Below are 8,014 nucleotides of genomic sequence, written 5' to 3' on the forward strand. Positions count from 1 at the left end.
ACACACACACACACACACACACACACACACACACACACACACACACATCAAAAATAAATAAATAAATGAAAAACAAACAAATGACACCCATAGTGCTAACACTACAAGTTCTGTTTTGCACATGCAGTCATTGACCCCACGCTATGCCTCCTCTTTCCAGACTGGCTTTATGAGGTACCTCTCTGCCTTGGGCTCTGCTGCCAGACTGAATGAGCTCATAAACAACCTAGCCAACATGGTAAAGGAGAATACGGCTTGTCTCTGCTCCCCAGCACATATCAGCACAGTGATAACTGCACCTCACATTTCCTCTAATGAGCCATCCACTAACTCTGCTTTTTGCTTTCTAGGCAGTTTGGACTTTAGCCCCTTGGTAGAATATAGGTGTGTATGAGACACTGTCTAATCACGGCATCATGTGACCGTGATTGCAGTGATGGAAATATGACCCAAGTCTGGACCTGTGAGAAGAGGCCCAAGAGTTGGGCTTGAATGCTTGAGAAAGAGAGGTCCTCCTTTTTCTTTTCCTGCTGGTCTCGGACCAAAGGGAATGAAAGCCTAGAGCAGAGCAGAGCTGAAAACTGGACAGTCCAAATCCCAGTCACCTCCTATGAACTCATGGCTGTAGTTGTGCCTGAAGTTAAATTATACCGTCCCCTTTTAGTGACAAAAGCTGCTATACTCATTGTGTCTTATAACGTAAGTTTGATTTGGAATTTCTGTCAATTGCAAACACAAGAGATTTGAAGGTGTCATATCAACAGTCCCTCAATCCACTGAGCCTTGATCTTCTTTAGCTGCAGATTTCCTCCGATCTTCAGCTGGTTCTCAACCTCCAAACTCATTAATTCAAACTTCCCACTAACTACAGCTTCTTCCTTGTTGCTTCTTCAACTGTTTCCACCTCAGTGGTTCTTTGGCCTTACCAGGACACACTGACACCTATACAAATATGTCATTTTTCAACTGAGTGGCTTTCTCTCTTCCTCTATGGTCTAGTTTCACGCTGAATCTCACTCCTCTTTATAAATCCTGTTCTCTGTTGTCTTTCTTTTTTAATGTGTACCGACCCTGAAAGAACTCATTTTAGCAGCTCAGGACTGTTGGGAGAAGTCTCACATCAGGCAGACTGATGTCACTATGAATTCACAAACACCAATGTTAAAGTCTTTCAAAACTACACAGCAACTCCTTCATCTCTCCAGCCACTGTCCACTCTCCTGAGATCCAAAATTGCTAGTCTTGAACTTCACCATTTCATTTGAGCTCCCAAATTCTACTATTGCCTTGCCTTTCCCCTCTTGATGCTTACTTTTTGGATGCATATATGGTACACACATACGTGTGTGTGTGTGTGTGTGTGTGTGTGTGTGTGTACATGCATACAGAGTCCTGAAACTGCCATTGGATATCTTCCTCAGTGTAACATGCTCCCAGACCTTAGTAGTTCCCCAGACCTTAGCACAACTGACTCCATGATGGATCTACCATTAATATCATAAAACTAAGCATACAGACAACATCACCTGCCGAAGTGAAAACAAACACCTAATCCACCAAAGCCCATAGTTCTGGGAAAGTCTCTAAATGTACTAGCATTGCTTTTGCTTCTATAGTTCCACTTCTGGCTAACTACTCTTGTTAACAGAAATATGTCAATCCAGGATATGCTTTTTGTGCTCAAAAGCTCACCCTGAGAAAGGCTCAGGGCTACACTGGGATCGCAAACACCCAGTAGAGCTGCAGGCCAGCTACTAGCCTCTATCAGCTTACACGTGTGTCTGAGGAGTCTTCTCTGGTGGATACCCATGGCACTCTGTTGCTCTCCGTTTCATTTGTTGAGGCAGGCTCTCGATAAATCCAGGCTCTTGGTTAATCTCATAGGTTTCCAATAAGCTAGACGAGCTAGCCAGCTTGCCCCGGGGATCCCCTGTTTCTGTATCCCAGGTTCTAGGATTACAGACAGGTGATTTTGGATGCCGGCCCTCACACTGTGCAAACAGCACTTGAGCCACTGAGCCATCTCCCCCCCCCCTTTTTTTTTTTTTAATTTAAATGTGTTTTATGTGTATGGGTGTTTTGCTTGCATGGATGTCAATACACAACTTGTGTGCTCACAGAATCCGGAAGCAGGGAGTTTGATCCTTTAGAATTGGAGTTATATAGATGTGAGCCACTGTGTGGTTGCTGGGAACTGAACCTGGGCTCTGGAAGAGCTCATAACTACTGAGCCATCTCTCCAGAACCAGGACTACCTTACTCTTGAAAATTTTCTCTCTCTCTCTCTCTCTCTCTCTCTCAATTCTGGAGGAAACTTGGGAGTAACTCTTAGGTCTCAGGTAACTCGTATATAAAAATTCATTATATATATATATATATATAAATATATAAATATATATATATATATATATATATATATATAAAAGAGAAGTGACACTGTCATGTAGTTAAATAAGATGTGACTTGTAAAGATGACAAAACAGTTCTCTAAGACAGGACTTTGGTGTCTAATGATGCAGACAAGATACTAAACAAATCTTGAACATTGATATTTTTAGGACACCTCTTAGAAGCAGAAAAGGGTTTTTTGAATTTTATCGCCATCATGATGATGATGATGAAATTGCATCTTTTATTTAAAATCTATGATAGAAAAATAATTTAAATTTTTGCTTGCTTGTAAGGCTGGAGAATGGCTCGGGAAGTAAGGATGCTTGTTGTACAAGCATGGACCCAAGTTCAGATCTCAGCTCCCAGGAGAAAAGCCAGATACGACTGAACATGTGCTGTGACTCAGCACTGTGGGGAGTGGAGACATAAGGAGTGCTGGAAATAATCAGAGAATGATAGAGAGAGACCAGAAGCTCTGGCCTCTTCATGCATGTAGGAGAATGTGCCTGCACACACACACACACACACACACACACACACACACACACACACACACGTATGGAGTTTTTTGGCTTGTTATTAAAACTTTACAAAGCACTTTGAAAATAATTTGATTTGATTCAGCTTACAATTGTGCCTGCATCGGCATGATTGTTTATCAACAATCATTATTTTTCAGAGACATTTCATGAAAATAGGAATCTTGCATGTTGGGCTGTCCATTGATTCTCTAGCATCTAGAGTCTGTGTAGCATGTGGCAGAAAGTAAATAAATACTTGTTAAGTGGTGAATGGATGATTAAAAACTAAGACTTCAAAACCCCTTTTTGCATTTGTTAGACACTTCCTGATTTCACCTGCCAGATATAAATGCAGCAGTGAGGCAGAGAGCTAAAGACTTGAACAGTGCTTGCTGGGGCTGGAGGAGGCAGAAATGAGGCGTGTCTCATCAGTGAGCACAGCTTCATTCAAGCTCAAGCTGAGTAACACATGGGGGCGGGAGTGTCTGTGGATCAGTGCACCTGAAGACAAAAAAGCATGTATTCCACTGTCAGTCTGCCAGATCTCATGCTAAGTGTTCTTATCCCAAGAGGAGAAGGGGGAGTCGGGACGAAGAGTGGGAGGGAGAGAATTAAAATATTTAACTCCCTCGATATTCTCAACAAATTAACTATGAATTTAATTCTCTGTCTTTAAAAAGTGCCTCTGTAACTTGTTAGGCATTTATGTTCATCTGCTGTTTTTTTAATTTATTTTTTACTATTTACTGTGTGTGTATATACAGGTATGTACATATGTACTTACACATATGTGCCATAATGCAAGAATGGAGGTCAGAACCTACTGGATCTTGTCTCCCCTTCTACCACATGGGCCCCAGGAAACAAACTGAGGCCATCAGGCTTTGCAGCAAGAACATTTGCCCACTGAGCCATCTCTCTGGTCTTTTTGTTTCTTTAAGATGGCAGCAGCTATTGAGGACTCACATGTGACTTCTTTTAGCATCATAAACCACTTTTTGTTCAGTCTTCAGAATTAATCAAGCAGTGTTCTCCTCTTTTTGTTATCATGTTTATTTTCTTTCCCAAGTTTGAGTTTTTCTTCTCCTCAGCAAGACGTATAGTTCTGGCTGAGTGCAGGCCCTGAAGCACTCTAGAACTTGGTAGCTTAGTATTCAGTACTTGGCAATCTTAACTCTTCTATTGTATTTTTCTTATCTGTAAAATAGGTCTGATATTAAGATCCATGTTGAGATTTGTCAGGACACAGTGATTAATTCATGGTATACATTTCAAATCTCCTAGGAACTGTTGGTTCTGTTATTATTAGCCAGATGGAGTCCTGCTCACCATTTTCTGGCTGCGGGGCTGTAAGTTGAACTCTCCCTCTTTTGTTTTCAAACTACAGTCATGGCTTTAGAATAGCAACCCTATCTTCCATGTTCATCTTACTCCCTAGAAGCTTTGGCTGGTTAAGGAGTTTAATTTGTCTACATTGGCCAACTGAGATTGCTCTGGAAAGGGCTGGTAAGAGAATTACTGTCCGGGCCCTTTGAAGACCTCTTAAAGACTCCTGGCTCTTAAACAGGAAGCAGGGATTAAGTGAATGGCCTGGACAGGTGGTGCAGCCATGGTGGTGACATGAGGCCTCACTCATGAGACGGTCATATTGGGTTGGGTTGGACTTGTTCTTTGTGGCCCCAGAAGAAAGAGCTAGGCCGCAGAATGTACGTGTGGTTTGATCGAAGGAAGGAATTTCTAACAGAGATTTCCAAGCCCAGGTTAGTACTGCCACCGGCTTCTGAGCAGTGACACATGCTTCTTCCAACCTGTTCCCCACATTGAGAGAGAGAGAGAGAGAGAGTGTGTGTGTGTGTGTGTGTGTGTGTGTGTGTGTGTTGCATGCACATGAGAATGTACACAAGCGGAGAGGGCAAAATAGGAAGTCAGGAGTCCTCTATCACTCTTCCCCTCACTTCCTTGAGACAAGGTCTCTCACTGAACTGGAGGCTCACTCTTTTGGCTGGACTGGTGGGCCAGTTAGGCTTTGTGATCTGTCTGTCTTGCCCCACCCCAGTGCTGGGATTGTGGTCGCATGCATCCATGTGCATTCTGGGGATTTGAACTCAGGTCCCCATACTTGCGAAGCAAGTACTCACCAACCCATATCCCTGACCCCTCAGACTTTCTCTTATTATCTTTACATGGATCCTATGTAATCCGTGACACAGTGAGTGTCCCTCTGCACTATACTGTAGCCCAAGTCATGTTTTCAAAGCATAGGTATGATTCTGTTATTTCCTCGTGGAGGCTCTGTCATTGGACTGTCTCCACCTGCCAACCTCCCCAGTAATGTGCCACGGAGACCTATTATTTCTCTATTAAAAGCTTTGGCCTCAGCCTAGGCTTGTTCCTAACTATCCTGTATAATTTGAATTAACCTGTTTATACTAATCTGTGTTCTGCCACGTGGCCCATCACCTCTCTCTTATACCCACAGTCCCTGCACTTGTTTCTGGCTGGCAACTCCGAGCAACCTCAGGTTCTTTCTCAGAGTTTCTATCTCTGCCCAGAAGTTCCACCTATGGTCTCCGGAGGCGTTTGTTATAAGCTGTTCAGCAACTTAGCAAACCAGTCAAAGGGTGACAGAGAAGAATGTTTACTGCAACAGGTGATGCTTCATAAAGAAAACATTACCGAAGTCTGGCGTGGGCTCAAGTCTGCCGGTCCAGAAATCAGCATCCGAACAACACAAAGACAGCCTCTACACAGTGCATTAGGAGATTGTCTCAACAATATCCTCTTGATTCCATTTTTGGAATAAGGCCCAAATTCATCTTATAACCAATAAGGTTTACCAGGTCTGAGCCTCCCTGCTTCTCCAGCCTCAACTCACAGGACTGTTCCTTAGTGGAGCCAGCAATTGTTCTTCATCGCTTACTACCTCAGACTCCCTTGGGACCTCAGAGCGCATTTTCTTTTCTGTTATGTCTCCGTTGTCCCCAGTGAGTGGCCCCTTTCTTTCCCTCAGGTGATAACTGTAATGGAAGCTTTGGTTTCTTTGTAAACTCAGTTATGTTATGTAGATATGCTTTTGTTTGATCCCAAGTGTGGGTTAAGTCGGGTTGTCGCTTGTCCGCACCTGGTAATTGTCTGCTCACGCACGGCTTTTGCCAGCTGGTAACAGCCGTCCACGGTCAGCATGGAGAGGGTGTGGTCTAGGGCTTGGAGGATATGAAGTGAGACTCAGAAAGAGACGAGGTGGTGGCCTGCGGCGGCGGTGGTTTGGAGTGACCCTAGAGACAGACAGTAAGGCAGCGGGCAGCAGACTGATGCAGCGGCTGAGGACACTGCGGGCTGTGTCTGCAGCTGACGGAGATTGGCACAGAGCCCTAAAAGACCCAGCGACCCTCAACAGCCGGGAGAAGTGAAGGGGCCCTCTCTCCCCACCAATCTTCTCTCTCCGTAGGGCGGGGAAGTTGGAAGGGAGGTCGAGGCCTAAACACCCCAAATAAGGTAGAGTTGTAAAAACGAGCGCTAAGGATAACCATCCTGTTCTCAAGAATCACACCCTGAACATCCCAGTCTGTGGCAGCTCTCATTCCCACTGCTATAATTTAATGATGTTTGTAGGAATTTTCTGGGCTCTCCTTTAGTTCTCCTAGAGATTTTAATATATTCTTTGAAAATTTCATATGTGTATGTAACGTATTTTAATCATATTCGTCCTCAGCTCTCTCTATTGTTCCCTCTACTTTTTCTGTAAGTAACTTGTCTTCCTAAGACAGGTCTCTGCTACTTTAATGTCTTTTTTTTTTAAATGTAGACAAACGCACCCAGCTTAATTAGGATTGCTTGCATGTGCCTGGGTGAGGGTAATTTACTGATCCTGGACAACATCCCAAAGAGAATGACAACCCATCCCAAGTAGCCATTAACCACTGTTAGCTCCTCAGCTAAGGGCGGGCTCTATGGGTCCCTCCCTTGTCCTTGCTGGAATGTTGAGAGGCTCTGGGTTGTGAAGGTTCTGTGCAAATTTAACCACAGCTGCCGAGGGTTCCGTAACAGGACGGCCACGTCATGTCCACAAGACAGGAGTTCACAGCACTCCTCCCCATGCTCTGGCCCCTACATTCTTCCTGCTTCTTCTGCCCGGGAGCCTTGGCGAGGTGCAGGCAGGGGTGATACAGCTGTCTCCCTTAGAGCTAAGTACAATAGTCACTCGCTGACTATGCTGACTATGCCCACTGGGTGAGTTTTCGAGTGATGCCTGACAGGGCCCTGGATATTGAGGACGTGTCTTTTTCTATCATCTCCACTTGAATCCTCTTCAGGGAACCCGGAGCCCGAAGCACTACAAGTCCTCCTGGCTGAAACGCATGAACCAATGACGAGGCAGCTCCCATTAACTAGGAATTGTACGTCTGCCAATGCATACATTTTAAGTTGAGACTAAGTACACCCAAGGCTTCTTTGAGAATCTGGTTCTATAATTTGAAGCTCTTTCTAATGAAGGTTTGCTTGGCTCAGGAGACGGCAGACACCTTCCCGAATGGAAGCAGCTTTTTTCTTTTTCTCCCACCAGTACCACATGATGTAATAGAAAATTGCTTGAGCGCCACCTAGGGAGCAGAAGGGGGACATGCTTCTTTTCTCTTACGTGCTTCTCTGTGCTCTAGGCTGCTCACACAGGCCTCGGGATTGGCCAACAAGGTGAGTCTGGTCCTTAGGAAGGTCACAGGTTTGTTGGGATGGTTTGGTTTGGTTTGGTTTGGTTTGGTTTGGCTTGGCTTGGCTTGGCTTGGTAAATAAGGATGAGCAAACACTTCCAGGCATGTGTGATAATGTTGGAGCTGTGTGTTCTGTAAGAGCATGGCATAATATGGTTTTGGGGGAAGGATTTAAGCCTCAGAGAAAAAAGAATACCCTAGGAGAGAGCAGTGTTTTGCTTTTTGAATGTTTTGAACTTTTAAATTACTCAAAAATAACTAGCTTTCTAATTTAACATGTCTCATGGGAAGAACTTTTGTGCAAGCCAAGCTTAGAGAAAAATTACCCCCCCTCTCTCTCTCTCTCTGTGTGTGTGTGTGTGTGTGTGTGTGTGTGTGTGTGTGTGTGTGTGT

Source organism: Psammomys obesus, unplaced genomic scaffold, assembly GCF_907164565.1.
Source record: "Psammomys obesus unplaced genomic scaffold, mPsaObe1.curated_primary_1811, whole genome shotgun sequence".
NCBI lineage: Eukaryota > Metazoa > Chordata > Mammalia > Rodentia > Muridae > Psammomys > Psammomys obesus.